Source organism: Palaemon carinicauda, chromosome 2, assembly GCF_036898095.1.
Source record: "Palaemon carinicauda isolate YSFRI2023 chromosome 2, ASM3689809v2, whole genome shotgun sequence".
Lineage (NCBI taxonomy): Eukaryota > Metazoa > Arthropoda > Malacostraca > Decapoda > Palaemonidae > Palaemon > Palaemon carinicauda.
In genome coordinates, this window is record NC_090726.1 from 130363204 (window position 1) to 130380019 (window position 16816).

Sequence of the window (16816 nt, forward strand, 5' to 3'; positions counted from 1 at the left end):
CATTCCAAGTTCCACCGATTCAATGACCAGATTAGGATCATCATTCTACAGTCTGGTCTCAACTGGAATAAAACTTCTAGTATACTGTTAAAGATTGTATCTTATGATGGAGTAAGCATGACCTAGAACTAACTCCATACCTATGACTACGTGGAGTATAAGATCTAAATGTAATGGATGATCTGAATTATTTAAAATCTTAAGCAACATGCGTAAAGAACTAACTCAACAACGATGCCAGAGATTAATATCCAGATCAGAAATAAAGAATAAAAAAGACCCTAAGTTTCTATCCAACAAGTTAAGATGAGAAGCTGCTGGAGAGCAGACATGAGAAAAATACTCGAAACAAGGTAGAGTGAAAGAATTAAAACATTACCTAATGATAGAAGGATCATCTAGAATTTTAAATTTATTAAGACAATTTATGGTGCAATTGAAGACAGAATTTGTTTCTAAAAAGTAAACTTGCAATCAAGAATTACACCTAGAATCTTAAGAGTTGTATATAGTTAGGGACATAATAAATAATAGAATAATAGTTTCTCTCTCTTGTTTAACCACACTTTATCAAATCCGCCAACCGGCTGTGTCACTGATCGTATCCTTCCTTGCCCCCCCCCCCTCTCATCAGGTGAGCAAGCAAGCACTTGTACTGAAGTGCCTTATCACTGTGCGTTGGCACGGCACTTATTACGAGTTCAAAGACGGAATCTCCAATGAGAATAATTTAGGGTCTCGATTTTCGTCTTTCTTCAATGCAATATAAAGGAAACTTTTCCAACATCCAGCTGAATGGAAATTTCTCAGATCCCGACTACCTAGATACACCCGGTCATTTCCCTTTTTCAAATACCGCACAATTAAAATGCTTGACGTGCGCATAGTTACAGTTGAACACACCAGTTCCCGAATATTTTTTTCCTTGTTCAAGGTATAGATAGATTCTACATACTCCTTAAAATATGTTCTTCAATGAACTGCACGTTCTTAAGCAGAGAAGCACAATCAGCATTTCGTTCCGGTCATTCAGAGATACCCAACATTGATGAAATAAGTGAAAAATAAAATATTCGAACTCGTCTCAGGATCCAAGAAATAACCAGACAGTGAGGAACACGGATCCATGCTTGAATGCATGAGAGACTTCATAATTACTAGTCAATTTTTTCTGGCTGTCAAAACAAGAGAGAGAGAGAGAGAGAGAGAGAGAGAGAGAGAGAGAGAGAGAGAGAGAGAGAGAGAGAGAGAGAATTATTCAGAAAAAAACACAAACCTACTTGCCATCGAAGTATCGCTTCAAAAATTAGCAATAAACAAAGGTGCAGACTATAACACCATTAAACCATTGACCCAGCCATTGTAGGGGGGGAACGGAAACTGAATTTCCCTTTAAGGACCACACCCTCAAAATGAAGATACACCCTCTGATGTGTCCTGAGGAACTTTTCCTGCTTCGATTTCAACACCCACGGGGCTCATTTCCTCTTCTAATCGTGAAGATATTCAATGCTCTCGCTCTTGTCCATTTTTAATTAATATTCCTTGTTACCTGTACCTAAACTTTAACCCGGAAAGATTAAAAATATTATAAAACCCGTGAATCACTGTTTTTACATAAGCGCTTGTATCATTAAGACTTTCAACCATTAGATTGTAAACAAAACCCATCTGATATAGCCATGAAAGTATAAGGTTCAATTTGAAAATTAACTCATCAAGTTGGATATTTTCTAATATACATTTTCATATATGTCCTTTTTGCATTGACTATATTTCGCAGCTAAACATGTCGAATCGTATTATGTAGACAAGGCAAAAGTTGTATACCTTTGTTCAATGTTCAGTCTTAGTCGGTATATTTCCTTTCCAATTTCAAAACGTTCAAGATTATCTTTGACCTTAAATGACTCAACTTCCTGTGTAGGTTCCTTGGAAATCCCGAAACCACAAACTTGACACCCACACCTTATTACAACTAACCCAAAATGAGTCATTAACATTTATAAATCTAAATTCAATGTTTGTCCTAAATGACATTGAGAGATTATTAGAAGTATTTTCATTAACATATCATAACAAAAGATTTTCCTTTTAACAATCTTGGTACAGAAAATGTTGAATATTTATCAATTCTCTGTGATGATACCAACAATCATATCTATATATATATATATATATATATATATATATATATATATATATATATATATATATATATATATATATATATATATATATATATATATATATATATATATATGACTTTCTTTCAAAAACGTATCCACTAAAATGTGAATGTTACCTTAATAGACCAAGAATGAATGGGGAAATGAAGGGTAAGAGATTAAGACCCCCAAAGTAATACTTCCCAATTTCCATGCAAGCTAAAACCCTTGGAGGATATATTACCAAAGAGTCAAAACCCAACCCCACTCTGTCCCCACACAAACAGGGAAAAGATGACTTCAAAGTTGACTCGAGACGACTGTAGAAGACGAAGGAACCCAACCTCGGACAACAGCAAGGGAGGAGGATATTTTCTTTCCTTCACGAGACTAGGAAAAGAACAAAAGGTTAAGTAATCAGAAAATGTTTCACAGGTAATGACTGGGAGGAAACAATACATTAGAGGAAAAAATTAAGACACGTGAGAAGAGACTTACCGCGACTAGCCTGGAAATGGTGTCACCAAACCTTCTTTAAGTGTAAACGAGTTTTTCATACTTGGACAGAGAGAGAGAGAGAGAGAGAGAGAGAGAGAGAGAGAGAGAGAGAGAGAGAGAGAGAGAGAGAGAGACTTTAAATAATGGAAAGAGCTGCAGAAGCTTAGACCACAACCTAACTAAAAATAATATATTACTAACAAGGATAAAGTTCTATGACCGGAATCACGGTAGACAGAGTCAGATAAAAATCTTAATTTATTCTCAAATTCTATTTTCTAAAACCAAACCTCAAATTTCACGGACAAAAGTTTTTGCAGAAATCCTATATTTCTGGCCAAGAATGATACGCACAAACCAGAATACGTCTAGGCCCATGAATACGGGGGAATAGCTGATGGCCGTATTCAGAATTCAAACACACAAGCTGTTACCTTAATTACTGATAAAGATGACATTGAAAATTCACCAGCTGCTTTGGTTGAAAAATGTAAGCTTAGTCAAGTTTACATATTGACGTGACTTACATCGCAGAATGTACGTAAAGTGATAGAAGTTTGTTGCTTAGTCTTAGAATAACGGGTTATACATTATACTTCAACACTAGCCTCGTCTGCTAAAGTGCACAGCATGTTTCCAGTTAGGTCACTATGTAATGGGGAGGGATGCAAAAGAAATAAAAGTAAAAAGAGAAAATTAATGTAACACTGATGGTATGTACTGTAAGTCTTTACCTCTTACATAAAAACTACTAAAGGGAGAAACAAGCCATAGTCGATGGCGACCCTCTACTGGAAATTAACCAACTTTATAGGGACCGTACAGCGTCGAGGGTCTCATAAACCATGCTACGGACCACACTTCCATCCCATTGCAGAGCAAATGAAGGAAAGACGGAACGAAGAAAAAAACTCTCCCTCATCTTCACACGAACAGAAAATTCATGAAAATTTGTGAGTACTTAAGACATTGCGATACAAATTCTACAAATTTACAGAGCCACAAAATATAAAAAACAAATAAATGACATCTTAAAAGGTGAAGAATTAAAGTCCCACAGATGATATAAGAAAGCCTGGGTTTTCAAATTAAAAAACTCAAAAGGTTGTCTCAAAATACTCGAGCGCAAAAAATAATATTACTTTTCAAATATTATTTGTGTACCCCTTAATTTCCCATACCTAATTCAACCCCAAATTTTAAACTTACATTTCAATCGATCAATGATAATGTGAATTCTTTACAAAATAAATAAATGAATAAAAGTAATGGATCTACATAACCAACGACTATTGAATTAGAAGTGAACGTGACACGTTAAAAATGACCACTAAATATTTAAATATATATGGACACACACAGGCTCCTCCCATCAGGGTATGGCTACTCTCTCTACCCCTGCCAGAAAGAAGGGGAGAGCTGAGCGTGACTGAATATATATATATATATATATATATATATATATATATATATATATATAATATATATATATATATATATATATATATATATATATATATTAAATAGACAAAACGTCTCAGCGGCGTCCAGAACTCGAAGACAGCTTCTCATCGGACAGATCGTCCTGTAGACAGTATTCAGGATAACAACAGAAATACATTTACTTTTCTCCATTTATCGTTTGGTGTCAACACGTATTTCGGATCACTTCGTGACCCTTCTTCAGGACTACATTGAGTTTTGGAACTACACTTTAATACAAAGGAAATGGTGAAAATTTTATACACAAACATTTGAAAATCTGAATTATTATACAGGGGAGATGCCTAGACACTCGTGTTGAACACCCAAGTTTGCGAGGGGCAAATCAGGAAGACATACAGGCGAGTGAGTCGAGGGGCGGTGGGTGGACGGAATGGAATGGAGCACGAAAGTCTTCAGAAGCAAACTATCCAAGAGGCTAAGGGTCAGATGATGAGGTCAGGTACCGAAATTTCTTGAGTCGATCAAACGTGACCTGCAATAGCCACCACTCTTTCTCTCTCTTTGCGAGGGCGCGTAACTACCTACCTACCTGTGCACACACACAATATATATATATATATATATATATATATAATATATATATATATATATATATATATATATATATGTAAACACACAACTTCCTAGACAAACCTGAGCAAGATGATAAAGCGATTTCTTTGTTGTTGGTGTCTTCTCAGATTAACGGGACTTGAAAACAAGACTGGTGGTAGCGGGCTGAGTCAGGGGCCAACGTCCATTATGATAACCTACTCTAAAAACCCTTCGATCTATATCTCTGGATAGAATCAAGTTTTTGTTCTATTTTTAGTTCGTTGTTGTAGACCACGATTGGTTCTTATAAATATTACAGCTTACAATGATCAAAATTTGTTTAAATTTTGCCTAGAGACGATTGATAACATTAAATATAAAATTAAATTCGTAACAGAAATGTTTTTTTTTCTTATACAAATGCGGAAAAATAACAAACGAGAGAAGTAGCAGGAAACTTGAAAATACATTGCAGCAACGGAATCAAAAGCACTAATGTAATAGTGCTAATAAATATCAATTAAAACTATTCAATAAAATTTTCCATTAATCTAAGAAAATACTTTTGGTTAAAACAAAAAGATGTCATATCGCGTATTCCTCAAGACAAAGGCCGATAGAACTCTCATTGCAAAAACAATTACTTCGTTCAAGTCTGAAAAAAAAGGGGGGGGGGTCTGGAACGTAAATAGATCGACACTAGGCCTGGAGATGTGCAATAAAGGCGAAGGTAACTTTCAAACTTTTAAAACTTTAAACGAATGAGAAAGGCCTGAGACGTTTCAAAACAATGGTCGCCCTATTGTTCAAACGGTCGACATTACTGTATCCAATGTCGCATTTTTATTAGATTCCATGAAAGGTCAAATGACGTTATAGACAAGTTACTTTGACCTCCCCACAGGGCAAAAGTCGACAGAACAGTTGAGGCACAAACGGACATTTGTCACTTCCTGAAGCTTTTATATATATATATATATATATATATATATATATATATACATATATATATATATATATATATATATATGCACACACACGTGAATATCATGAACTCTATCGAAATATATATTACAAGAAATTACGAATGACATCCAAACATTTTTTAACTCAAGATTTCCTTTCAATCATCTTGAACTACGGTACACAAGATTTAAACATCTACCAGTAATCAGTGATAAAAGACTTCCAATACATATATAGCAGGACTTTTAATAACCAGCCCACCAACTATATTTAATGAATTATACGAAAAGAAAATGCCTGAAACTAAAAAAAAAAAAAAAATAGTCTCTTGAATGACAAGAAGTCGATCTCGTTATGTCGATAAAAAAATAGTTATTTTTTTATATCATAAATTTTGTATTTAGCTTACAAATACAAGCATACGCGTAAGCCTTTAATATTCGTTACACAATTCTACAATACTGTGACCTCAAGATATATCAAAAGTAAAACCAATTTCCCACAAAGCAGAGTTGAAAGACACTTTCATCCTACGAAGATTAAGACCTCAGTAGAAATTCATACGGCCGAACAAGTTACCTTCATTTGGGCGAACATTGGAAACTGAATCGCGTTGGTGAGCCGAGAAGATTTTTGCATTAATTCTTCTATTTGGATGGAATTGATTTGATAATTTTTATACACCGTATAAGATGAACCATTTAAGAAAAGAAGATATCTCACCTCCAGCACTAAACTAACATGAGGCAATCTCAAAATATCAGCAATGAATACACCAATAATGCGTTATTCAATTTGAAGTATCAGAGGATTTAATTAAATATCGGTAAACAAAGGGAATTTATTCCGTAGCTAAATCAACATGGCGGTAACATGAACAGCTTCACACTGCTACAATGATGGGCTTTTGGAAGCCAATTCATTGTCCCATGAAGGCGGCCCCTTATGACCTTTGGTACGTACCATTATAATGCGTCCCGTCGCCGCCGTCTGTCCTCTTAATGATAAGGTCGGAAATGAATGGCAGTGCGACATAACAGTACAAATGTCATTCAACAGGGTGACGTCACATGCAGTGGGAAAATTAATGACACTTCCTGTAAATCATCAAAGGGTGATTAAGCATGGTGCCAGTCCAAATATTGGATAATGGTAAAACTGCAATATACGGCAAATTTAATTGCGCACGCATATATAAATAATGGCTATTAAAGGCGAATTCACAATTGATCTTTGTCAGCATAAGACAACTGTATTCATCCTCATGGTAAAAACGAAAACTCCTATATTTCATTACATTTCTGATGCCAAGTTGTTTCAGCTATGTATGTATATGTTACACATACACAAACACACAAAAGTGTAGGCGACCCGTATATAACTGCTAAATAATTAGATATTCACACACACGCGGACCGCCCTCTCACAAGGATATGACTACTTACCCTTTCCCAACCCGAGGGAGGGAGAGAGCCAACCGTGCGTGACCGGAGGTGTGTATATACAGTACATATATATATATATATATATATATATATTTATATACACTGTATGTATATATATATATACACATACTGTATTTCCACTCTCACTCTTTATTATAGAGTGGACACCATTTTAAAAACATTAATGAACAAACCGGAAATCATTACATAGAATGACATTAAGTTTGGAGTGAAATCCAGAGGAATTATCTTCACCCTTTTAAGTGTCTCCATAATCTAGACGTTTTAGTTTGTTACGAAATGACAACAAAGGTTAAACGTACTTCTGCTTTTCTTATGTCTTTCTATACTATAGAGACTTCAGCAGATAGGCTTGAAGGTCTATTTTGACAACATTCTTTACAAAGGTCAAAGCTTACACAACGGTCACAGGAACAGCATGAGACAAATAGTTATTAATTTACTCGACCTTCGGAACAACTTACACCTTCATCCGAATTATATATGAATAGTGCAATTACCTTGTTTAATTATTTTTAGGATCATTCCAAAGGCAGAGTGCATTTAATAACAAGAATTGAAGATTATAAAAAAAAAAAAATAAACACTTACGCGAGCGCGCACACACAAATACATTACATCGAAAAATGCCTTATATTGTTTGTTTCAGATAAGAAAAAAATATATGAATATTCACCAAAACACTGATAAATGAACTAAAATACTGATTGTCAACTCGCCTCGCATTCCTATTGGCTGTGTCCGTATCTGAGATCAATGCTCACCTGATTTGTTAATTGGTAATTGTACCTTTGAGGCTGAATAGGAATGAATACTATATCTGTGCCCATTGAGACCTCGAGCGAGATCCTGGACGCTATTCGACCCACAGGAAGGAGTTGTGGAACTCAACTTGATGGCCACCAGGAAGTAATGTAGGATGTCACCAGTTTTGGGTCAGATATATATATATATATATATATATATCATACAAGGTGGACGAAGTCATCTTTTATCAATTACAATGTGCAACTTCAAAACTTCTTAATGCACTATCAACATTTTTTTAAAAACCGTCTTCTTTCAGTATCCAAAATAACATCAGTGGGCCAAAAAATCCGTTCGACTTGTTTGTACAAGAAAGCTTCTTGTAAACTTTCATATAATTGAGATCAGATGATTTTAGCAGGCGCACTTAAATATAGTTTCATGGGTTCGATAAAGTCGTAAAATTCCTTATAATAAATTTTAAGATATTGGTGAAATAATCAAGGGAAAAATTGACTTCATAAGATAGATATATATATAGATATATATATATATATATATATATAGAGAGAGAGAGAGAGAGAGAGAGAGAGAGAGAGAGAGAGAGGAGATAATCCCAAATATCCACTCTTCCCATGAAATCCGAGTGGGCAGAAGGACCAGTCTAACGGACTTGTGAGAAATAATGAAATGAAGACGTATGTTTAACCAGCTACTTCGAATGTCTTTTTTTTATCATTTTCTTATATAAGTCAAATCTTATCAGAGGAAATGAAGGTTACTTGAGTATACATAAATATTACATGGGGGCAATCAGCATTACTTGATCTTAAAACAATGATAAATAGGCTACATTTTAAGGAATACTAATTGATACCACTATTATAGCTGATGCCATAATGTTACATAAAACCTGAAATTCATCAACACATCAAAACAGTACATTAGGGCAATTTGGATCATATCACTGATCCTTTGAAACTTCGCGAGACCATATACAATATAATACTAAACAACATTTAAAGAGGAAATACATATAACTTGAAATGGTATATTGATGCCAGTCAGACCAGTTCCCCATTTCCAAGACTGAAATTGACATATGAACAATGTGACAGTTGTAAAATCTTACTGAAAAGCTCCACAACAGATTTTTGTTTTAGCTTATACAGAAGGGGTTGGTCTGTTTAAAAGAAACATACCGGAGACAGTAATTATAGGAATTACCGACTCTGTTTTTACTATAATAAACCTGACAATGCTTATACTTTACTTTATCGATGAGATGGAAGACCAACAGCAGAAATTCACGCATCCCTAGAAGCAACTAGAGTTAAGAAACATCTAATGTGCACAAACTTGGTCTATTCTATCCTGACGATAGTACCCCGAACAATACAGTAATAACCCACAACCAATCAATTTCAAACAGCTTTTCCCAAACGATTTTTATACAAAAAGTAAAGAGGAACAAAAATGCACCTGATTTTCCAAAGGCCAAAGGCACCAAGGGTTGTCTGGCACTCATCCTGAAACGTTTGTTTATTCCACCTGACTCTCTTCGTTACAGAGAACAAAATGCAATGCACTTTTTTTAGGTCAAGATAACTCCTCCAGTACCCATACATCAATAGTGCAGCATATATAGTACCTTGAATCTAAAGATTCTTTCCATTGGTCTTTCAAGCGACACGCCTAATCTTTCTTCTTTAGAATACACATCTCCAGTCCGATGCACTCCTTTCATTTTCTTTCACAATTATCAGATATGGTCCGTACATTCTTGATATCCGCGTACTGCAGGCCTTGAATATACCCTATTGTTTTTCTTAGATGGGAGAAAAGTTACATGAAACCACGAAGACTATTCTCGAAATGTCACCCACATTCTGGAGAATGTAAAATATATAATTTCGTCTTAGGTAGGAATAAATACCGCTGCACTACGTGAAAGACAACCTACTGCGACGATGGGAGTGCTATTCACCAACTGACAGCCGGACAGCAGAGCGCAATCGGAAACAGACCCAACAGCAATACAGCATAACCAATAACCGGATATCTCCCACGCTACAGGTTCGGGAACGGGTACAGTACTACAAAAGAACGTCCCAGGTATGCGACACTTCATACCCAATCCCTCGCCGACCAGTAAAATTATCATTTTTTTTTTTTTCAGAATTAATTTTTTTCTGCTGATAAGAGGAAATAATTTTGGAAATTCAAGCCACTATTATGACTCCAAAATGAATCTTTAATATATGTCAATCAATTTGCAATGTGGAATAAAAAAAGTAGTACACAGAGTATACATCACAACTTGCATTCATAGAAAAGCATTTCATCGTCATCATAAATGCTATTCTCACATCAAAACCGCGAAAAAGTTCAAAATGATATCGTCTGTAATTAGACGAGTGTCACAGAATAAATTGATCTCAAGCAGAAAGATGTTCAATCCTTAAGGTTGTTTACTGTGTGACACCCACCAGGCCCGTCAAAACATGTAAGCGTTAAGCGTTCTTAGATGATGGGCAACATGCGGGACGTGAAGTGATGGACATCAAGAGGCGCTAGAAATACGATCCTTCCCATGAGGCAGCAATCATGCCCTCACAATCAACCCAAAGATTCCTATTTAACTTTACTTCTTAATCATTTGGTTCCATCGAACATTGATGCTCATGACATGAGTATCTGAAGCGAATACTTTCCTCCCAATCATTATGTTGCACTGAAAAATATAAAACAAGTGATATGAAATTAAACGTCCGGACCAAATTCTGGAGGTAGATGGTCAGAAATAGCTGTGGAAATTCAATGAATAATATGTTAGCAATGGCTCTGAATGAAGACCGCAATTATAAATAGTTTACTGGAAATCCTGGTTAAGAGAGAGAGAGAGAGGAGAGAGAGAGAGAGAGAGAGAGAGAGAATGTGGGTGGGTATGGAGTGCACCTTACGAAACCACAGGAACCCCACATCACGGTATCCTATTCCTCAGCCTTGAAATTCCTACCCTTCATCTTCTTAGGCAAAGGAGCTGGGTCCTTCCGAGAGTTTGAGGGATGGGGAAGGGGGGAGGGGGGCGGTGTCTTTTATTCTTTCCTCTGACCACACGTGGTCGGAGTTGGACAACAAACTTAGATGACGTCCCCTGGCAAGGATACACCATGAATCTCTCTCTCTCTCTCTCTCTCTCTCTCTCTCTCTCTCTCCCATAGAGCAGCTGATCAACTACTAAGAAAACCTGATCCGTCACGATTCATGTATGCTCGAATTATACGTTGAAACTGACCCGTCAAAGATTCCACCTCTTATAATTATTTGATTAAGGTCGAGATACCCACCTGAAAAGAAGTGTGGAATTCTAACACCGCTTCGTTCCTTCTCTTTCCATTTTATAAATTATTTTTCTATTTGCTTACAAGGACAAGTCAACCAGGAAATAGACTTTTTATGCGTTGATGGACAATGCCAGTATAATGCAATTATGACATACTATCTAAAAATAATGATGATGATGATGATGTTAATAACAACAACAACAACAACAACAATAATAATAATAATAATAATAACAACAACAATAAAGTAAATTATTAATGAAAATATTGACGGTAGGTGATAATACTGCACTTGATGGAACCAAATGACCAATAAATGTTATCCAGAAATAATGATAGTTTAAGGTGATGGCAATAGAGTTTTACAATACCGTTATCATCAACTTAACCTGAAGTCCTTTTGCAATCCCACTTTACACGTCAGACACAAAAATAGCTTTCAAGTAGGTGACTTCGCTCATAGGACCTTCCTCGGCCTCCTCCTCAATTCCTTACATATAAGGGACCCTGATTTCAGTAGGAAATAAATAGACAAGCAAGACGGGGACCTAACTGGATATAAATAATCAACATGATACATGCCATTACATATAACCACTAAAGTGATAATCCAAATATTCTTAATGATAAAAAGGTGATATTATACAGCGAAGCGCGTCTTATAAAATTTAAAAGTTACAGGTTTTGCTACATAAAAAAAAAGTTATCGCTCTAGTAACAAAGCAGCGACAAAGATCAAGCTAAGTAAGTTTGACATAATTAAAGAGCCATTCCAAAGCCCAATCCAATCGCCGCCCGCCAAAGGAAAGAAATGAATTCCTTAAAGGATCAAGCGTATCTTAAAGTGTACAGTTCAGTGATCACTCTTGTTCTTTACATACCATCCCATCCCCAAGAGAGAGAGAGAGAGAGAGAGAGAGAGAGAGAGAGAGAGGGAATTAACATAAATATTAAACTATACGTTAGCTAATTGATAGACTACGTACCCGTGTGGCGAAAATTACAATAACAATAAAATCCACCAATGACAACGATAAGTAGTCTAATTCTATATTAAAATGGGCACACTACAGACTTATGAGATATTTTGAAACAATTATAACAAAGGTGAAACAAAAACTTAACGCTTCTACTGGGGGTCTAGATGTAGGTCTTATCAACACAGGAAAGACCTTATCTATACATTCAACTAACACATGTATGTACAACCCAAAAAGAACATAGGAGCACTCAACAGGGAGAGTTTCACATCACTAATAAATAAAGAAAGTTGATCTCCCTTATTTCTTCTTAACAAGAGAATTTATTTGCCGAAAACTTCTTTTATGTTGTGATCAGCAGTGGTTCTATTTCATATGTATCACACAAATGAAACATAAAAAATAGTTTAGTACGACTTCACAGAGTAACTTATCACCAAGGCATAAAACACGCGCATAACTTTTCACTGTAGTTCAAATAATGTCAGTGGTACTAAACGCTTCCTATGGCAATTTCAAACTTGGATGCCGTTACAACGAGAGACAGCCAGCCACCTTCAACTCACTACAACCTCTTTCGCATGACTGTCAACAGATTCAAGGTGCAGCATGAACCAGGCGACCTCCAGCAACTCTCTCCTATCCCTGCCTTGCTATTGGTCAAGTAACCAATGACGTCACACACTACGGCCACTTCTCGAACACCATTGGTTGCTCTGTGGTAACGTCATAGATATAGATGGTGTGTGATAGGCTTAATCACATCGAATATTATCTGCAGTTCCTGTTGGTTGAAAACTATAATGACGTAATATTCTTTTATCCGATAACAACAGCACCCCTCTTAAAAAGCAAATACTCAAGGTTTTAGATTACACAAAGCGGTACGAACTATCGACTTCATTACAATTTACGAAACAAGATGAGTGATAACCTACAAAAGTACGGCTAAGCTAACCAACAAAACTAACCGGGGCAAAGAAGTATATATATATATATATATATATATATATATATATATATACATATATATATATATATATATATTGCATGAGAGAGAGAGAGAGAGAGAGAGAGAGAGAGAGAGAGAGAGAGAGAGAGAGAGAGAGAGAGAATGATGATCTTGACGAGAAACTGAGGAACTGTATTCACTCTTACTTCATCCCAATAATTTGATGGTTTTAGATAGTTTTCAACAAAATTCTTCTTTAAACTCGCAGTCTTCACGCGTGTCAACAGTCACAATTAATAATTGTTCCTTCCATATAAGCAAACAGTTGTGACCATATCTATGCTACTTGGGGTACAACATACTGAACATAACAGTACTAAAATCATTCCCATGTGTCAAACAATTTCCACATGATTTGAACATGCAGCAATGAACACATCGTAACTAGAGCGAGCAGGTTCAGTTCATAAAATGTTTCAGCAAATAAGTTAGGAATAAATATTATTATTGATATTTCCAATGGCTAAATAATCAAATCCAAATAGTATATAGAAAATGTGTACCAAAATACAACCTTTACATGACAAATATTATTACATTTCCACGAGACGGAAAGAAAGAGGGTTACTGCGTATACACCAGTGTGCTTCTTAACAGACTGACACTTGGACCGTATCGATGAAAATGTATTTCGCCCAAACCAAATCTTCCTCTTGCAAAATCACTTGGAATACAAAATTGTCATACGGTCGAGTCCATTATTTGAATTCTACCGTCCGCTTTCAACTTGTAATTATTGAACTATTCTTCGATGTAGGCTATGCCTGACGGAAAGGCGATGACCCTGCCTTGATATAAATTTCTCAAATTCATTTTCAAAAAGACCCCTCCATTTCATCCGCCGTGTCATAAAAAAGGAAGATTATGGATTGCTAGAAAACTACGGCATTGCACACTTGGAAGGCTGCATTCACATGGTGTGCATCAGATATAAACTTGAAGGGCTTCTATGCGAAAACTCGGGGAAGATATTGCATATGTTTCAAAGATATTTCATCATATCAGATTAACTTCAATATTTTGATAAATCGTGAAGTGTGTGAGATCAAATATTCGGTGGTATAACAGAAATGGCCCCTTTAAAGGGTCATACAAATAATCAAGAGATTAATACTAAAGATAAGGACATTCATAAAAATCTAGCATAAAACACAGAAAGTAACGCATTATGAACAAATTATTTAATAAATGAGAAAAAAAATCAAATCTAAAAGCATTATCCAAACCTAACGGTACTATTTGAAACAAGCATGATCAAGTATGGCAAAATAGGGTCCTATTGCTAGGCCCAGAGCCATCATCCGCCCAGCCACACCACAGTGCCACTAAAATCTCATTTGCATTGCACTGCAATATTAAACCCGATTGGCAAGAGGGGAAGTCGGAACTCCAGACAGTGGCTTTACGAGACTGGTGGGAGCACAATGTCTCACGCGAGGGGAAACGAATAAGGGGAAACAGACCCAGGTGTCTGAAGGGGGAGGGAGAGAGGAAGGCGAGTAGGATGTCAGGGGGTGCTATGAGTCACAAGCTATCGATTTTTAGGCCGGATGAAAGAGGGGAAACCAGACGAGGCCTACGGCTGTTCCCCCAGACACACCAATCACAGCACAAGCAGAAATATAACGCCACAAATACGAGGCGAGGGAAGAAGGAAAATGCGGTCTGGACACTCCCACCAATGCTGCTGACGTTGGGGACTGTTATTAGAAACGTCAGAAGTAGGAAATAAACACTCTTAGGACACATCGTTACAATGACTATAGTGGTATTTCATAATATATAGACTTTTAGTTTTAGTTTTCCAGTTTGAAGAAGACAATAGTAGACGTTTTTTTTCGTTTTGGCGTCATTTCTTTTCTCGAAAGAAACGAATAACTGGTTTTCAAATACACACACACACACAAACATATATATATATATATATATATATATATATATATATATATATATATATATATAAAATAAGAAATAAGGATTACATATCAAGGACTTCACTTAATTGAAAAATAAATTATTGTCAAATACAAGCAACGCCATTAATGTAAGGTAGTGGCAATTCTGCAAGTTATATGACTGCCATGGAATAAAAAGAAATGAGTTTAAAGACATAAAAATATTGGTAGTTAATTAAAAAAAAAATATGAAACCTAAGGAATATAATTTAAACATTTACCCAGTCGAAATGAATAAAAAAAAATCGTATAAGGCGATTTTTTTCGAAAGCACCTTTAGCAAAATAAGAATTATACATAATCCTATTAACAAAAACATGAATTGTTTAATTGCTGAACTAGGCGATGAAAGTTGAATAATAAGTATATAATCATTTAAATTAATATACCATATTATTTGTTTAAATGTCGGGTACAATCGTGTCTCCAAGGACCAATATATCAAAACAACACCAAGAATCCCTGGGTCTACATTTCAGTATACAACCATCAATACGTAATATAAGAACTCGCACTCATAACTCAAACATTCAAGTCAATCATTCAATCACATTTCACGGTGCCACATGATACGAAATGTTCCACCTGGCATAGTATATACATACAAAGCGTAATCACAACTCGGGAAACACTATATAATAGTACAAAGAACTTCGAAGCTTCTGGAGAGTGATGATTTCAACGGAATAATCTGCCAAACTTAGTGACAATGGACGTATAGAGGAACAACATTCCTCAATAGCCACTGTTAATGCTCATGCTTTTTCAAAGCAATTGGAAACAGGGACTCTTTAAAACATATTTCTTGCTCTATTATCACAAGAGATATATACGAGACACTAACAATAAAAATACCCATGAATAGTTACCTTTTACGAAACAGTAATGGAATTACCTTTATATCTACTACACTAATATACTTATACATATATACACACACACACATATACATTATATATATATATATATATATATATATATATATATATATATATATATATATATATATATGTATATGTATATATATATATATTAACATATATCATACACAAAACTAAGCACAGTCGATATTGGACAAAATTCTCACAAGCCATGAAAATATAAAATCCTAAAATTTCAAAGGGGGGTGGATGGCAATTTCTATCATTAGATTATAACCTAATTTATCAGCCTCTCTCGGGGCTGTTATTCTATTCACAATATTCTGTGAATCTAAATACCCTAATACTAAGAGCCAAGGTTTGTATTTTTTATGACACTAAACTGTGCAATCGCTAATATACGGTAAACAAATTATTTCATTAAAAACACGCAGTACATCATGAATAACAAACATGGTAAGAGTAATACATAGGCCAAACCTTTCTTCTACCGCCACCCATTCCTCTCAAATGGAATTCAAATTGATGGCAAGCTGAAGGCACCATTATATATCTTGTCAAAGTAGACAGCAAGTTTGACTGAAATCCCTCCAACCGTATAGAAGTGGAAGTGACAAGGTTGAGACAATGATGGGAAAAAGACAAACCATGCAGAGACACATACACACATTCGATCTTCACATCTATGCATAGTGGTCTGTTTACCTTGTTACCATAGTTGACAAAAATCTCATCTTCAACCGTGCAAGAATTGCG

The 16816-nt window shown here is 35.6% G+C and overlaps 1 protein-coding gene across 2 annotated transcripts in view; it reads right to left on the reverse strand.

The window, feature by feature from the left end:
* Window positions 1–12791, reverse strand: part of LOC137627012 (putative leucine-rich repeat-containing protein DDB_G0290503) — a 61172-nt gene extending 48381 nt beyond the window's left edge. For both annotated transcript variants that reach the window (XM_068358001.1, XM_068357996.1), the window contains exon 1: window positions 12768–12791. The gene's annotated coding sequence lies outside the window, so the exon portion shown is untranslated. The remainder of the gene's footprint in view (window positions 1–12767) is intronic.
* Window positions 12792–16816: the final 4025 nt, after the last annotated feature.